This window comes from Mus musculus, chromosome 2 (assembly GCF_000001635.26).
Source record: "Mus musculus strain C57BL/6J chromosome 2, GRCm38.p6 C57BL/6J".
NCBI classification, from domain to species: Eukaryota; Metazoa; Chordata; class Mammalia; order Rodentia; family Muridae; genus Mus; species Mus musculus.
In genome coordinates, this window is record NC_000068.7 from 6737501 (window position 1) to 6756219 (window position 18719).

General features: G+C 37.1%; 1 protein-coding gene across 52 annotated transcripts in view; it reads right to left on the reverse strand.

Annotated features, from left to right (window-relative positions):
* Celf2 (CUGBP, Elav-like family member 2) overlaps positions 1-18719 on the reverse strand; it is an 856648-nt gene that overhangs the window by 197807 nt on the left and 640122 nt on the right. For 2 of the 52 annotated variants that reach the window (XM_030247339.1, XM_030247336.1), the window contains exon 1: positions 1-9139. This exon is cut by the window's left edge and continues 15464 nt beyond it. The exons of the other annotated variants lie outside the window; for them this stretch is intronic. The gene's annotated coding sequence lies outside the window, so the exon portion shown is untranslated. Of the gene's footprint in view, positions 9140-18719 lie in introns of those variants that run through there. 52 annotated transcript variants of the gene reach the window in all.

The window sequence follows — 18719 nt, forward strand, 5'->3', positions numbered from 1 at the left end:
GGGAAGGGGGTATCAGAGGGACATCAGATAGATGAATAGGACAGTCACCTTTCTTAGTTCAAGTACTAATCTAATCTAGTGGTTCCTAACAACTGTTATTAACACATCCTATCACCTCACTATCACTTTAAATAACCACATTTACCAAACCAACACTCTCCTCTTCTGAATACGCATGGCTGATGAACTGCTTTATTTTGTACCTAAGGTTAGCAAAGAGCTCAGCAAAGATAATACTTTATGGAAGAATATATTTAGATATGTGGCTATGAATTATAAATTGAAGATGAAGTATCCAATGTCATAGAGAGTCAAGGGGCCTTTGGCCTTGGAGGAGAAGAATCGTAAAAAGACTTTCTAGACTGTAAAAGGAGTTCATTCTTTAAGAGAGTAAACAGCAACAATCTACAGAATCTAAGGGCGTGAGTACAAGGGCGTGAGGCTCTTCAGGGAACCACAGAGTGTGGCTTAGTGATCCAATCAAATTCTCCAGTTTGCTTTCAGTGAAAAGCAAATTTTCCAATTTAATTCAGCCAGTGAGGAATGAACCAGCAGACAGACATACCACACAATGGATAATAAGGGAGGGGAAAATGGCGTTTCCCATTGAGATTATAACAAGAATCTTTCCTTTACTGTGCAAGTTTTGAATGTTCCGATCTGGAACACAGCTGTGCTTATTATTTTTGTACTCTATTTTTTACAGACATACTTTTGTTTTTAAGTACCCTTAGAGCCAGCTATGATTGTACATGCCTGTAATCCTAGCACATCAAAGTGGGTGTGGAAAGATCAGGAAACCAAGTTCAGCCTTTTGGTCACAAAATGAATCTGAGGCCATTCTGGCCTTGTCTAAAACAAAACAAAAAACCAAACCAAACCAAATCCGGAATAAGAATAAGGACGAGAGAACTAGTGCTATTATGTCACACACACATTACCTATAGGACATAGAAAAATCAATCAAAAACCAACCAGGAAGCTCCCTGTCTACTGCTACCTTCAATAGTGGCAGATGTAGCATGTGGGTACTGGGGGCGGGGGGAGGTGTCTGACTAGTGCTGGACTCTACAAGGTACAATACTGACCTACCAGGCAAGATGTCACCACTGGTGCAACAGTAGCATTACTGTTCTAGATAGCCAGGTGCATTTTGATGGAATTTGAAGTCTGATCCATACAAGGGATTTCTAGGCTGGCATTGCAATCTAGGTCTAAATTCCCGTGACAGTGACTGAGGAGGTCACGGATCCTAGGTTAGAACCTACTGTTGTTATTGGTGTTGAGTGGTTATATTGTCAAGCTGCCTTTTAAATATTTATGTCTATACCCATAAACCAAGGCAACCCTCAGTCTCGGCTGGAGACATCTCTGTGCAGTGAACTGCATCAGTGCGGAGATGCATTACCTAGCTAAAGTGGTGGAAATAAGACACAGGGGTTCAGTTCTAAGTGGCACATTTTTTCTTACTTACGCTACATCCCAAGTCTCAGGGAGCTTTATGGAGAAGACGATAAAAAGACTGTAAGAATTTAGTGATAGGAAGGAATGTTGTGAAGTACAGATTTCTAGACTTGGTTTGGCTATTGAACTCATGAACCAATACCAACTGTTGTTACCCTCATGAGACCATGCAGCTAACATTGTGGCATAGATGGGAACATCCTCTCTAGGCCCCATCCCTTACGGTGGAGGTGTTGACAGTTGATAACTGCCGGGGAGGGGGAATCATTCTTTCTTTTTTGAATGTGTGGCCCCTGGTAGATTCTCCTTACTGTAGTAGATGGCCCCATGCCTACAATATATGGGCAGCATAAATGGACTAAATATGTAATTTAAACACATTTTAAAAAAGGAAAGGAAGTAGAGAGGGGGGCTAGGTTGAGGGTTTAGGAAGAGTTGGATGAGGGAAATGGGTGTGAATATAACTGAGTTCTGTTGTATACAGGCATGAATTTACCAAAAATAATATTAAAAATAATAAACAAAAAAATAGAATTTTTAATTAAAAAATTAAAAATATTCTGGTAGAAAGCTTGACTAGCATTTGGGAATTTTCTTTTGGGGGAATTCACAGTTTTATGTATAGGATGTTCCTAGTGTGTAATTATTTAAAATAATTCATTAATTGCAATGACTGTATTGTAAGATAACCTGAGAAAGTGTCATGAACTGGTGGGGTTTTGATGCTAGCCAGACCCAATTCTAAATTAACAGTATGTAGCAGCAGCCTTGGCAGTTTAAGCCTGGGCAAATTACTCAGTCCCACATACCTCAGCTATGGGATGAGCACAGGAGGATTCTCTGTGTTCTCTTACGATTAGACAAGAAATGTTGCATGTTTTACAGAACTGGGAAAGAGTAGGGACTCAATGCTTTCCTATTTCAAGAAATAAAAAATCTGGAAAATTTTAAAAAAAGAATTTATATTAAATACTGTTTTTCATACTGATTAAAAAAACAGAATACAAGTATACATACATTTAAAAAATAGAACCCTCATAGCTTTAACTGCATCTACTATGCTAAACAAAACCTAATTGTGTTAGTCACAATTAAGAATTACACAATTACAGAAGTGAGAGGAATAAGTAGTTCCCACCCACCTCGGAGGTCCGCCTAGGCTCTAAGTCCTATCTGCTTCCCTGTGGTTGTTCCACATTCAGGCTGAACAGAGTTCACTGTTCCACGATGTGCTCTTCCACATGATGTCACCCACAGCTCACTTCTGCTCTCTACTTCCTGCTTTCTGCACTCCCATCTTTCTTCTGTAGCTTGTTTGAGAATACAGATTTCCCAGAGCAACTCTATCCTTTAATATCCACTCCAACGATTGGCTCTATGCAGACAATTCTACCTGATTCTCATATTAAAGGTATTCACTTACCAGGCAACTGTGTTTTCAAATGTAAGAGCCTCCAAACAGCCTACTATTATTTGCTTGGTCAGCACAAAACATATTTCACAGGACATCATGAGTCTTGATGCTCCTGCCAACCCATCTGAAGCTCAGCCAGCTCTTTCAATGATACAGAAAAGTATCTCTGCCACACAGATGCCTGAGTCTCATTTATGGAACAATTATAAAACTTGAGCAGTAGTGTTTCACATTTGTTCAATTTTGTATTTTTAGCTCAGCCTTTTTCCTTTCACAGATTATGGTAAATACAACATTTACTTCCAGAATGTGTGACTTGCTGGGATCATAAAGGAAAATGCACTACAAGCAGGTTACCTTTGGCTATAGCATTATAAGGAGCCAGACAGCTGAGTTTAGTCATATTAAAATTCTATTATGTTGTCTGGCCTATAACAGAAATTGGTGTGTTTTCAACTTCCAACCCCCTGTCAGGGCTTCACCAGGAATGCTTTTTTAAAAAGTAAATAAATATAGTTTATGTTTGTTAGTGTCTACATTTGCTTTCCTTAGTTTACTGTTTTATAATCTGCCTTCTTTGCTAATATAGCAGTCTGAATACAGCAAGTACTTGTTCTGGAAACTACATACTGTCCATCTTTAGAAGTAGAGTAAATATTTTACCTGTTGTACTGTATTTTGTTCAAAGAAGATGACATTCCTCATGACAGTATATTCTGTAGTTAAATCTATTCCTACCTCAGTCTCCAATTTTTGTATTTTTTCTAATTGCAAAACCACAACATTCCTTGAGTATGAGGAACTTTTATTCTTCTCATAAAGTCTGCTTCTTTTCTGACCTCACTACTACTAAGTCAGAGAGTGACTTGTAAGTGTACTGCTGCGAACATCTTAGAGGCAGTTACTGTGAAACTTCATCCTACCGTGATGAAATGTAATACTCTCACTAGATGATGTCCACATGAGGCACTACTTGGAGCTCAGAGTGACTGAACATGGAGCACAACATTAGTGCAATGACACTATGCTGCTTTACCTCGCTCTACATAGTGAGGCCCTGCTTCTAGGAACATATAGAAGATACTCACTCCTCTAAATTTAAATATTTTATTTAATAGTTTCACATGCTTTGAAAAATAAGAAATTTATCACTCAAAATTCTTATTCTATAACTCTGAAATACATTTTGAAAGAAAAACATGCTTTCAGATTATAATAAGTTAGAAAATGTTAGGAGACTACCTAGGTTAATGTTTGATATGGTATTTAAAAAGTTAACTCAAATCCTAGATTAAGACTAGCATTTGTGGCAGAAATGCCTAAATGATTAAAAAAAAAAAAACCAGCATACAGTTTTGAGGGCTAACCAGATGGATGTTACATATGCATATGGGAATGCCAAAGCAATTCATCTGGGAAGAAAAGAAGCATTCAAAATGCACATATCCTAAATGCTGATGAAGGTTGGATTCATAAGTGGTTATGATTCTTCTAGACTCTTCTGATCTGCTTCTTGTGCAATTTTCTTTATGATCCCATCAAATCATACATTCTGGAAGTAAACTGTATTTATCATAATCCATGAAGGGTAACCCTAACCAAATGTAAATAGAAATGAATAGAATAAGAAAATCACAAATTCAATGGCAGAGTCTTCTCTAGGATCTGAAAAGTAGTGATGTGTTTTGTTTTACTTGTTGGTCTGTTTTGCTTCTCTGAAGCTAGATCTGACTATGTAGCCCAGACTGGCCTCTAACTTGCACTGTTCCAGCCTCTCCCTCCTACTTTGGGACATTAGGCATGAATCTCCATGAATGGCGCTGTAAATATTTTGTTTTTGTTTTTCCAAGTCTAACATTTCAAAGGCTTCAAGATTTCCAAACTTCCTAAGCATGGCGATTAAAGAACAACAAAGCATTTCATATAACAGACTATATAAAGATGCCATGAACAGTACAGGGGTGGGAAGACAAGGTGGTAACTCAAGGTTCATAAAAGATGTGAGGAAGAAACTGAACAACTGCATATGTTTGCCACTGGAGGAAGGGAAACCATGGAGCAATCAGAACATCTCCCTACCTGGCCTTACATCCTATCCTGCCATTCATTGCAAGTGATATTTCAGAGTTCTTTTTTCTTTTTTTGTTTTTGTTTTTGTTTGCTTGTTTTTGTTTTTGAGACAGGGTTTCTCTGTGTAGCCCTGGCTGTCCTGGAACTCACTTTGTAGACCAGGCTGGCCTCGAACTCAGAGATCCGCCAGCCTCTGCCTCCTGAGTGCTGGGATTAAAGGCGTGCGCCACCACGCCCGGCTCGAGTTCTTTTTTTCTAATTCTATTTCTTGCATACTATTTAGAAAAGTCCATACACTTTAAATACTGACACTAATGTTCTTTACTTTTAAATAGATTTCACAGATGAGTCCAAATCTTTTCAAGCTCTCCTACAAGAACCACAATATACTAAGTCTCACACATTGCTGTCCGCTTCCATACATTTCTTCCTTTACAGTAGTACCCTGGAGCTGGCATCCTACTCCATTAAGAAATTATCACTCAAGACAGACCTACCAATTTTCCAAATTTACCACATAGCTCTTCTCTGTTCAAGTGTCTGAGGAGTTATATACAGTGTCACATATTTTTATCATATACACCACCCCATAATCTTATTGTTTAACAGTGTAGTAGCAAAATCATATACCTATGACTTCAAGCAGCTGGTTTGGAATTATATTGATGAATTGTGTCCAAGTTTTCATTTAGAAAACGTCAGTTATTCTCTGAGAGATCACAGTATTTTAAGATCAAAAGAGGCATTGCACATAAAAATTCACTGGAAGGTCTTAAAACGTTATATACTATACATTATGCTTTTGTTTTTCTTCTAAAATATACTCTAAATGTCTTGAGGACAGGAATCAAGTCTAATAAATAGTTCTTTGAATTCTCAGTTTCATTTACCAAGACACATCCTGTGCAAGAGGAACTAACTAACTAAATACGCAGAGATGAATAATTCTGTACTTCAAAGTCAGTGGCCAAGGGCCTGAGGAAGCACAGCCTGTTGCTTGGTATTCTTTCCACTTCAAGTGTGTCTTGTCCACACTAATGCATTTTCCACTTTCTTCTGGAGGACATTTCAAGGATGTAAATATGTGCCTGTTGCTCCTTAAAATCTTTTAAAGTTCCTTTAGATAATCTTCAAACACTTGAAAAGGGTCTTAACTTTCTAGAAGCCAGCTGGTGTCTGATTCTATATAACTTCACCATTATCAATCTATCCTACTCAAAGTCTCTGTCCTGGACATTAGCTTATCATGTGTCCCAGACTGTGCCCAACGTACTCTCCCCCACTGTTTTCCAGCATGGGAATGCACACCCCTTACCTCCATTTATTTGGCAAAATTTTATTTGCTGCTGAAAAACATCTTAGAAAGCTCTAAATAAATAAAGCTTCATGAATATGACTTAGATAAGGGTCCTGTTCAAAGAAACCCTGTTTTCATTTTTAGAGCCTGCACAGATATCAAAAATACATACTGAAGAATACCTATAAAACTCTATAAATGAATCTAAGAATGTTATATATCTATTATCGTATCTACATATATGTAGATACATGTGTCTGTATGTATAAGAGAGGGAGACAGACAGAGACAAATGGGATAAGGGAGTAAGGAGGAAAGGAAAAAAAGAGACAAAAGGAGAAACAGGAAAAAGAGAGGGGACAGGGAGGGACAAAAGAAGGATAAGAATGATAACTACAGAAAGGCAGACAGACTGACTCACTGTGGATCTCTGATTAGTCTGAATTCACTGTATAGGTAAGGCCAGCCTGGAACTCACATACCTGCTGGCCTCTGCTCCCACTGCTGGGTTGTCCTATTTTTTAACGTGAGTCTGTACATGATTTCAGAATTTTTTTTTTTTTTTCGAGACAGGGTTTCTCTGTATAGCCCTGGCTGTTCTGAACTCACTTTGTAGACCAGGCTAGCCTCGAACTCAGAAATCTGCCTGCCTCTGCCTCCCAAGTGTTGGGTTTAAAGGCATGCGCCAAATTTTTTGTTAGGTTTACTAAATTTATTTTAAAAGTCATAAAATTTATTTTATGAAAGAGCATTACATTATGCACAATGCTCTGAACAAATGCCAGGGACATGTGAACTGCTGTCTACCACCACCCCAGGGACATGTGTACTACTGCCCACCACCACCCCAGGGACATGTGGACTGCTGTCCACCACCACCCCGCCAATCTTAAGTGACCACAAAGCAAGGTGTTCACAATAATTGCATGGAGGGACTTTTTAAACCACCAATAGTGAACAAAAAATAAAATTCACTTGCCCTGGTGCCATTTCAGAGTTTCAGTGTTAGTGTTTATATGCCCTCCCCTAGTCCTGTCTATAAGGAACTAACCCATTACATCTGGTGAGCAGTAAACACTTCACTACAACTCAAACGCAGAGCACCTATGAAGCGCAGATGTGTTGGCTTCTTAGACAGAAGCAGATTAAAAAAAAAAAGATTCAGGACTTCTTCAGTTCTTCACTAGTCTTAGAAAAACTTTCCACAGCATTGCTTCACATGTCCAAATATAGAAGAATACATACAGATACATACTTACTACCCTTCACAAAACTCAACTCCAAGTGGTTCCAAGACCTCAACAGAAAATTAATTTTTTAAATGCTGAGGACATTAAACTGAAATTGATATATTTATAAGATAACAAAGATAATCCAGTATTTTATATATGTTTTCAATATAATAAAAAATTTTTATGGTTAGAAACACACGTTCATAAAATGCAATGACTTTTTCAAAGCCAATGTAAATAAATAAAAGGTTTTAAAAAAAGGAGACTGGACAAAATATTATTCCCACATGAAAAGGGTTACTGTGACAGCCAAAGAGGATGACTTCCAAGGAATTACTGACCTTTTGGGTACTTACAAAACATACCAAGTAGATTTCTTTTAAATGAAGTTTAGTTCTCTCTGATTAACTGATTAAACAGTGAGTAGGTCTTCCAAGGTCTTACTGGGCTATATATGGTCAATCCCTAAAGTGTCCTTTTGGGCTTTTTTTTTTAATAGACTAAGTGAAATATTCAGAAGGCAGGTAAGAAACTGGAAGTGGTTTAGTATCCAATGTTAATAATATGGAGTGAGGGAAGGGAGTCCACAGGCAGACTTGAGGCACATGTAGATATGACTTGAGGAGATGTTAAAGAAAATAAAGATAAATGATGTAGTTGACTTCGAGGTGCTAGAAATGGAAAGGAGTGGTCTAAACTATGTATTTGGCCCAAAATATTTATGAGAAAACCTTAATATGGCTACTTTTTACACATCATACTATTGGTATTAATGCAAGTTTTTCTTAGTCATTTCAAAATATTCCTCAAAAAGTAGGTTGAGGATTGAAAAATAATCATGAATTATAACAGTATTTCTTTTTAAGATTCTTTACAAACAATTTAAAAGTATACTTTGCACATTTATCTTCTTAAAACAAAGTTTTTATCACTTAAAATCTAACTTTATAACTCAAACACTATGCTGTGTAAACAGCATCTATAAAGCGGCTTAGAGACGAGCTGCCCACCATACTCTGCTTCTGCTTCACACCATAACCTCGCACTTTGGCAGAAACATCACATTCTTTCATTCCACTTCCCTTAAAAGTAGTATTTTTCAGAATTACTACTTGTATAGTTATTCTTTATATGTACCAACTGACAAGTTCTACTAAAAAACAAGACAAAAACAAAAAAGCACCAGGCAGTGGTGGCGCACACCTTTGATTAAGCACTTGGGAGGCAGAGGCAGGTGGATTTCTGAGTTTGAGGTCAGCCTGGTCTTCAGAGTGAGCTCCAGAACAGCCAGGGCTACACAGAGAAAACTCTGTATTTCGAAAAACGAAACAATAACAACAACAACAACAATAATAATAATAATAATACAAGTTCTTAATACAATGATAATTTATTTTCATGACTTGTCATTAAGCCTACATTTGGAGTTATTGTATTGTGTTTTCCAAAGGAAAATAGAAATAGAATATAATCACTATAATTACACTGTAAAAAACAGTAATTACATATTAGCTTCCATCAGTTTAGTTACATATCATTCCAAGTCCAAGTTCATGGTAAGTACTGACTTTCTCCCTTAGACTTGATAATTTAGGAAGGGCCCTTTTCAGTACAGCACCCGAGGTTCCATCTTAAGTTACTACATATTTTTAGGAGGGAGAACACTGTTCAACATATTCAAAAGATGGACTCCTAACGAACATATGCCATTCATTTTAGTATCCTGGCTTCCCTAAGGAAAACAGATTTGAAACAAACTAAACAAAGGCAGCTCATGATACCTGTCCAAATATTATTTTGTGTGTGATATGTGTGGGCACATATATGTGTGTAGTTTAAAGGAACTCTGAGAAACTGGCTCTCTGCCTCCACCTGATAAAATTATTTTACTTTTTAGAAGTTTTTTGTTTGCAAAGCTTTGAATTGAGTCAAAAAGAAATGTTATTCTTGAGAGTTGAGTGGCTTTCAGCAACCAAAGGAGACACAATGCACAGCCTGTGCACTTGACTGCTGACCCACACTCTCTAATGCCATCCATGAAAAAGAGGGCCATCCGGTATGTGAGAAATCATGAAAAGGAGGTGTGCGGGTTAACATAGAGGTTGAATATAAATTATTTATTTATTTATTTATTTATTTATTTATTTATTTATTTAATGTAAGTACACTGTAGCTGTCTTCAGACACACCAGAAGAGGCTGTCAGATCTCATTACGGGTGGTTGTGAGCCACCATGTGGTTGCTGGGATTTGAACTCAGAACCTTTGGAAGAGCAGTCAGTGCTCTTACCCACTGAGCCATCTCGCCAGCCTGAATATAAATTATTTTAAAACAAGTACTGAGCCTTCAAAGTACTGTTGGAGAAACCTTGAGCAGTATTTTTTCACATAGCTTAAATAAAACTGAGAGAGAGTAAAATATTGTCATAATATGCTAGAACTGATAGGTGCAGGTGATTTCTCAAAATGAAAGGTGCAGCAAGTTGAAGCTGAACATTCATTTTTTGTTTTTCTCTTGCAGTGTCCTTCAAAGCATTGGTTAATAAACATACCTTTTTACAAAAGGAACCTATATGGATTCTGGGAAGTTGCAGAAACCAGCATTTTAAGGATCACCTGATGACTTAAAATCGCAACTGTCATTGACAGTAGGCACTGTGAAGGTGATATTCTGTTAAACCAGAGGTCACAGATGTTTTTACTATTTAAAAAGCAACATGCATTTAAATAACAAACATACGACCCCCTGCTAAGGTCCCTCCTCTCCAACCAGAGGGCAATTCTGAATGGTGGAGGCAGAGGAAGGGACAGTTTCCTTTGTAGCCTTTGATTCTTAGCTTTGCTCTTCATAGGCCACTGTAAACAGTGAGAACACTTAAGGACAACATTCATTCCTTCTCTCACCTTGTAGGCACTCACTGGAGGTCTGTAACACAGCACACATTTAAGCACCAGAAGGAAAAGGACAGCCTGTCTTGGGAGAACACAGCAGTGATAGCCAACCAATCCCAAACTCCAAAAAGCTTTATACTCCAAGCCTCACTTGGAGCCATCTAAAATTCTTAACGGGCTACATTTCTGAGATAATACCCGGTGATCTGTTCCTGCTTCGCGCTTGTGTTCAGAGCTCCCTAAAGCAGATCTTTCCCATTTTGCTCTAAAGAGGAAGAGCCACAGCATCAGAAGAGAACTCTTTCAACAGTGCAAGGGCAAATGCTCCGCTCCTCGCAGCAGTCTAGCGCTGTACACGAGGCTGTGCTGACGTTTTTACTGGGTGCATGCCTGTGCGTGGGGCTAGAATAAGGGACAAGACAGCAATGATACTCTTTTCTCTTCTCTCTTTTTTTTTAAAGATTTATTTATTTATTATATATAAGTACACTGTAGCTGACTTCAGACACTCCAGAAGAGGGAGTCAGATCTCGTTACAGATGGTTGTGAGCCACCATGTGGTTGCTGGGATTTGAACTCCAGACCTTCATGGAGGAGCAGTCGGGTGCTCTTACCCACTGAGCCATCTCACCAGCCCCCTCTTTTCTCTTCTCAAGAGAATTACTGTTAACTATAGCAAAGTATATGTTTAGGCTAATCATTTAATAGTCTGTGGAATGAATTAATATTCATGTATGTATTTGTAATCTAATACTCAAAAAATTTACTTCTGATAGAAGTAAGGCATCTTTGAAAATACCTCACAAGTTATTGCACAAATACTGAGTTTTCCTGGTTTTGCTTAACATTTGCTGAGAAAAAAAGGATTTCTTTTGAGAAAACTTTTTATATGTATGGGTGGACTGGCAAAGGCCAGATGAGAGCATTGGATGCTCTGGAACTGTAGTTACAGAGGGTTCTGAGACAAAGACCTGGAAGGAGCAGCTCACACTCCAACTCTGAGTCACTTTCCCAACCCTGACAAGGAGCTTTTTAAAGGATTTCAAAATTTTAAGCAGATCTGTCCCTAAGGATTATGTGATAAAGCATATATTTTACTAGACTTTCAGGGATGAGAAACTGGTTAGTGAAGATCAAGTCAGGCAGAGGCTACACGTATGCAAGCAGAAGCAAACAGAAGGAACCAACTGGTGCAATCCCCTACCTAGTCTTTTGAGGCTCAATTTTCCTCTACCAAAGAGAGTTGAAGATGTTAACAGGGCTAAAGCAGAGACGACGTAACTATGTCAGGTCAAACTTCATAATCAACATTCCCAGATGAGGGGTACCTAGATTAGTAAAGCATGCCTCTGGATATGTCAGGGCGAGCACTTCCAGAGCCAAGGATATCGGCTAGCTTGGACTTAGTTCGCTGGTGGATTCCAATTTCAGCCGACTATTTAAAAAGTGGCGGAATGTTGCGGTAAATCTCCAACCCAAATATGCCCCAGCAATGAAAACACAACACAATTAATATGAATACATGCTGTGCGCCGAGACTGGGCAGATCTACTGCTACACTGCCATCTTCTCCATCTATGAGACCCCTTAGAACTTGCATTTCTCCAGGCCATGTGCTTCCTCTCTGCTTTTCTTCCTCCTCCTCTGTGACCTCTCTCTCTTCCATTTTCTCTTCCTTCTTTCTCTCCTCCCACCTTCAGCACCACCTTTCCTTTTATCTGCCCAATCATCAGCTCTCCTTTATTTTACAAATTAAGGTGGGAAGCAGGTTTACAGGAAATCACCTGAGTGCTGACTCCTTCCTTTTTTTCTGTTTTAAGGTCGAGAAACTCTGATGGTGATTAAACAAAGTAGATAACACTGCAAATAATCAATATTGTGAAAGCATGATAACAAAGGCCTAAGATTTCTATTTTGTGTTTCCTATGATACCCTTTGGACATGCAATTAGACAACTCTGTGTCATTTTCTATCCAAGGCAGACATTTATCACTGCTTTTCCCTGCAATCTTTTTACCAGTAGAGTGATGTTGCTGCTGTCAGACTACATTATGGATATTAGGCCTTGAATGAGCTGTAACTTTCTATAACTGAAATTGAAAATAACACCAAGACTATTTCATTGGTCCTGTCATTGTTTAGCGTACTTAACCTTGAGTATTCATGGTCATATTGATTTCTAGGGCTCTATTTTCTTCTGTGGAAGTATGAAAGTAGTGTGTTTTCACTCCTTAGCTGTACTGTTAAGGCCACATTAGTCTTTATCATCATTGAAGGGCATCTTTAATTTTTCTCTTAATACTCTGCTGTCCTGTATGGCTTACCCTCTTTAAAAATACTCTACTTGAGAAAAATGTACAAATGGATTAATGAGGTAAGAATACTTAGAAGCTCCTTTCAAAATTATATCTTTAGCAAGAAATAGCAAAAGTGACTTTCCGACCCTCTCTTTTTATGTCTTGACTTTACACTACTGGCATCTTTAATCACCATAGGAATTCTTAAACACAAAGGCAAGGGGACCGGATGATAAAACTAATACAGGGAGAGTTAGACTGCACAGATATGTTGTATGGTTTAAACACAAATGGCCCTATAGGCTCATATATGTTTGAATATTTAGTCTTGAGTTGGTGAAACTGTTCGGGAAGGATGGGGAGTGTCATTGCTGGAGGAGGTACATCACTGGGGCTTTGACATTGACATTTGAAAAGCTCAGGCTATCAGAGTTAGCTCTCTGGTTTGTAGGGTGGATCAAGTGACTGATCTAGTGCTATGCACACATGCCTGTTGCCGTGTTTCCCACGATGTATGATAGACTTTAACCCTTTCAAACTATAAACCCCAAACAAATGTTTTCTTTTTTAAGTTGCCTTGGACATAGTTTCTCATCACAGCAATAAAAAAGTATCTAAAACATGGATATAATTCTAACTTGTTTAATAAAGATCTGAATTATCAGAAGTTTTCACTTTTTATAGTGAGTTTTACCCCAGAATGCAGTAATTAGAATTTAATTGATGCCTGGAAATATACAGAGGAAAATCAGGAATTTGTGTTCATCCTTAGCTACATTTTGAGTTTAAGGCTAGCCTTATTTTACATGATACTGCCTCAGAAAACAGAAACAAATCAGTATCTGTTCAAAATATTATTTCAATAATAAATATTTTAATAAAGAATAAGTATTTTTCTATGAGTTAGTAGAAATTCAATTTCTACTAAGTAAAAGTGTTACCATTCAGGAAGCTGGCCTTTATGTCTAAGTATCTATAAGATTCAAATGATTGCTCTTTGACTAAAGAACTGTTTTTCCATGAAAAACAAAACAAAACAAAACAACGCCAAATAAAACCAAACAAAGCAAGGTCAATTAATCACTGACCTCCCAGAAGCTACAGAGCATATTCTACATAAAGGAGTGTAAGCTTCCCTTTGTCCTTCAGCTTAGGTTGTTCTATAGCTCCAGTCAAACACCACGAAAGGCAATGTGGAGGAAATGGCTTACAGGTTACAGCAGAACCCAGAGGCAACAACTGACACAGAGGCCACAGAAGAAGGCTTCTTATAGCTTTCTCCCCAGAGCTTGCAATACCTGCTTTTTTCTTACAGATAATAGTAGGGCCACCTGTCTAGCAATGGCACCTCACAGTGGACTGGGCCATCTCAGGTCAATAATTGATCAAGATAAAGCTCTACAGATTTCTACAGGAAATTTTATGGAGGTTTTTTTTTCAATTGAGGTTTCCTCCTTCCAGATAACTCTAATTTGTGTCAAGCTGACAGAAAATGGAACACACAAACATACACACACACACACACACACACACACACACACACACACACCACACACATAAACAAACAGACAGACACACACACACACACACACACACACACACACACACACACATCTCAACAACCCGAACATAGTCATTATAATATGCAGTTATAATAACTACTACAATAGTGAAAAATACAACATACAGCTTCATGGGCAATACAATACAGACAGTACTAAAGGAGGTAGTCTATGACTAATAAATGGCCAAAATTGTTTGCCACAAAATATTGTTTGTTAGCTTTAGTATACTGGGATATTACGAACATCTCTAAAACCTATAAAGCTTTTAGAGCATGTTTTTATATCTAGGGTTTCCAAAAGCTATCTGATTTTTGGTTTGGTTTGGTTTTAAAGAGTAATAATCTGGGCTGGAGAGATGGCTCAGTGGTTAGGAGCGCTGACTGCTCTTCCAAAGGTCCTGAGTTCAATTCCCAGCAACCACATGGTGGCTCACAACCATCTTCTGATGTGTCTGAAGATAGCTGCAGTGTACTCAAATAAATAAAATAAATAAATCTTTTAAAAAAGAGTAATAATCCAAGAGATTGACACTGCACCTGGCCCACAAAAACAACACGGCATCTTCTCTGGAGTAACAATCCTCAATGTCCACTGTGTGCTTCTGAAACACAGTACCTTTCCTGAAACTGACAGTACTGCAGAGAGCAGCACTCCTGTAATGCATGTGTTAAGGTCACCATGATCTTTCAAACTGGCTCTTTGATCTAGGCATATCCTCAATAGTATCTCTAACCGATAAGTTTTTTTTATTATTATTAAGCCAAATAATCAAACACTAAAGCTTTATTTTCATGAGGCTTATTTTAGTGTAATTGCAGAGCTTGAAGCAAGTCAGTCTACATAATGTCTTGGTTACAAATAGTCATGTGTGTGTGTCTGTGTGTGTGTGTGTGTTGTGTATAAAATCTTGGATATTTTGATGGATATTTTCTTATCACAATAAGTAACTCTGAGATTGTTTCAGGGATATCTTGTATTCTATCATTAAATGGATAAGCCTTCTTTAAATCTAGTTGTATATAAACTAGCAATAAAATATATAAGAAATAGTTGTATATAAGATCAAGGTGGGAAAGTGAAGCAGAAAAATGTTAGTAGATTTACAGACATTAGTTTCAGAAATTTTCATATTTCTAAACAATATTACTAGTTAACAAATATATTTTATAAGAGATTTGCTAGTAGTATTGTAATATTTACAAGTAGATTATGCTCTTAAACATGTAATCTGGTTATAAACAGACTCTTTTATTCTTTAAAACTTGGCCACTGACACAATTCAATAAATACAAATATATATTTCATATCTCAATACTTTTAATGATAAATGCTTTAAAGTACTAGTGTGATGTAGGGCATCAGAGTAAAAGATCAAAACTACTTACGGACCATGTTTGTGTAAACATAATAATCATAGATAATAAAAATAGATAATAGTATCTAACTCCAAGGTTATCAGATGAGACAATTTTATACTTCCAATTTATAATTAGGAAATTTTTGAGCTGCAATAAAGCTATCTCAAGGTAAATACATAAATGAGTGAATGGCTAAAAATCTTGTCACAAATGACTGATGAAAAACACATGCCCTGGGATGTGTAATAAAATGGTAAGGTAAATGCTAATTGTTATAAGCAGTGGGAGAAATTGAAATGTGAACTACTAATAGTATATTCATTAAAAAATATACCAGACTACATACACTCATTCAGGGTCCAGCCATAACTGTTTTATCCCCTTCTCCTTCTAATCAATTTTGTGTACTAAAACAATTGTTGCGAATAGAGATCTGTAAATATTAAATAGCTACAACGAGATTTAACCAAGAGAATGACATTTTAAAATATATACCAACAATGACTGTCTCAGCAAAGTTTTGAGAAGACAATCTCATTTCATTGATAAAACATTGATATATATGTATGCTTTTGTATGTATAATACCACCTTAGAAATTTCTAAATATATGTTTAAATCCTCTCTTACTGCTAATTTCTTTAACATTATAGTCTTTGTGAGAGATGAATTCAAACCTAGGCAGGCATTTGGATCTAATCTTAATATCCAGAAGCATGAATATAAAGATGTGTGAGAGGAAAAAAAAGACAAAAAAAAAAAAAAAGACCAAAAAAAAAAAACACTCAAATAAACAAAACTACAACAACAACAACAACAAAAAACCCCCACAAGAATTGGCTGAGAGATACAAAGATCACATGTGGTTTTGAAAATAGGATTTCTTGGTTACTAAAGAAAGGATTATGAGAGATTTTATAAAATACATACTGTGGAAATTTAACGGAGTTATTGATATTGCCCTCTTCTTTGCTACTAGTCATAGAACAAACCATCCTCAAAGGTCCATTGCTTTCTAAACAAAACATTTTGGCTAGTCAAAGAAACAGGAGCTACCATAATTGTTGGCTCTAAGTAGACAGAAAGTCCTCTAAAGAGTAGAAAACTTCAGGAAAAGTACTGAAAATACACTGTGTGTGTTTGCCAGAGGACTGAGGTAAATCGTTTACATCAAAATAGAAAGAAAGAAAAAGCAAATCAAAAGGCAGAGGTTTTACAAAACAGAAAATTTAGAGAACATAATATTACTGTTTTAAAACCGGCAGACAAGGATGGGGGGAAAATGGCAGACATAAATTAAGTTGCCAAGGAAGACATTAAAAAACAACAACAACAACAACAACAAAAAAAACCACAAACATCTAAAGGAGTTTTAGGAGGCAAGTAGACACTTTAATGGGAGTGGTAGGGATTTAAGGTTGTAGTGACAAAGTAAGGAATTGGGATAGTGCAACTGAGAGGTGACAGGCAATGTGACAAAATATAACTATTACGTTACAAGCATCAATTCTAGACCACTTGCTGTATTAAAGCAACTTAAAACGAAGGCAATTATTAAGTAACTGGCCATCCATTTATTAAAAGGAGGTGAATGGAAAGAGTTGACACTCTCAATCAATGTCTTCAGAATTTAGTTTTGAAGGTTGTGTTAGCTAGCTTCTGTCTGGTTGCCTGTATGAAAGTGATTTTTTTAAACTAAATTATCTATTTAAACTGCCTTTCTTTATTAATGGTTCATACTCAGGGGCTTCTCCCCTATGCCCACATTACAAATAACAAAGGTCATTGAATAAACTTGATTTCTGGCTCACAGTAGTTTAGATTTACGTTCAAGAAAATTAATTTTACAGTCAACAAGAGAAATGAGCATGGTTTCTCTCTCTAGACTCTGGTTGGATGGCAGCTTAGGGGTCTGGTTTGTCTGGAACCTGCTGTTTAATGAGCTGCTCTCAGCTGGGGCTCAGAGGTCTTCACACTACATTTGTCTAAATTCTTGGCCATTGCTAAGACTGATCAGGTCAGATTCAAAGCAGAGCCTTACTTAATGGTGCAGCTAAGTAGTTCCTATTAGAAAGGAAGCCATGTAGTTTGAAGTAAGTAGTAAAGCAACCACACACGGTATAGCAGAATGTTCTGCCACATGTCTGTCTGGAATATTCCTGTTGTATCAAGAAAGACAACGTCAGTCAGTTTCTTTTTGCTCTTCCATGCTTGTCTGTAAGAAGCAATTTGAGTATTTTTAAGAGTAAGTGTGAATCAGAGCATAATATGTTACTCATAAGATCTACAAAATAATTAGAACATCTTTTTCAGTTTCATCCATAAGGTATAATGAATGTATGGCTGTAAATCTATATATTAGTTTTTGACACAGTGCAGGCATTTAACAAATATGTATATATGTGTGTGCATGTATAGTGTGGGGTAGATAAATTAATGAATGATTGGCACTGTTACAGAAAACTTTTTGTGTTTTGAAGATTTTAAAAACTATCAGTTTTATTTCAAAATATAACCCTGGTTTGCTGAGCTATGAAAATCATGGAATGGATCAATAGGATGCACCTTATGCTGCTTCTTACTTGAGATGAGCTACTGTTATCTCACCACCATTTTCATTTTCATCTGTACTAGGAATAAAAACTGGATTGCATTTCACAGAAAAATCAAGAATAATAAACATGATTATATTGTAAGGTTTTTTTGGATGCACATGTCTAATCAAGAGAGGAACGAATAAGGGTAGAAGAAAGGGAGAAAGAGAACGCAATGGGAAGACACAGGTGTTCACACCTCTGTACATATTAGCTTTGTAAGAATCTACTTGTCAAAAGTACTTCACCAGGCTGTCATCAGGCAGTAGAATCACTAGAGCAAGCTGAACAATGTGTAAGACAAAAGAAACATGCATTCTTATAGACTAAGTACTTCCAATTCTCAAAGAACCATCCCAAAATCCACAGACTATTCAGCCCAGCCACATTGCAGACCTCTGAGAAGTCTAACCAAATGTGAGTTTCAACTACCTATCTTCATTCTGTCTCAGAAATGTGTAGGAGCCTCTGCAGCACTCAGGATGCAGAAGCAGGATGATCTCCTCAGGTTTGAGGCCAGCTTACTCTGCAAGTACGT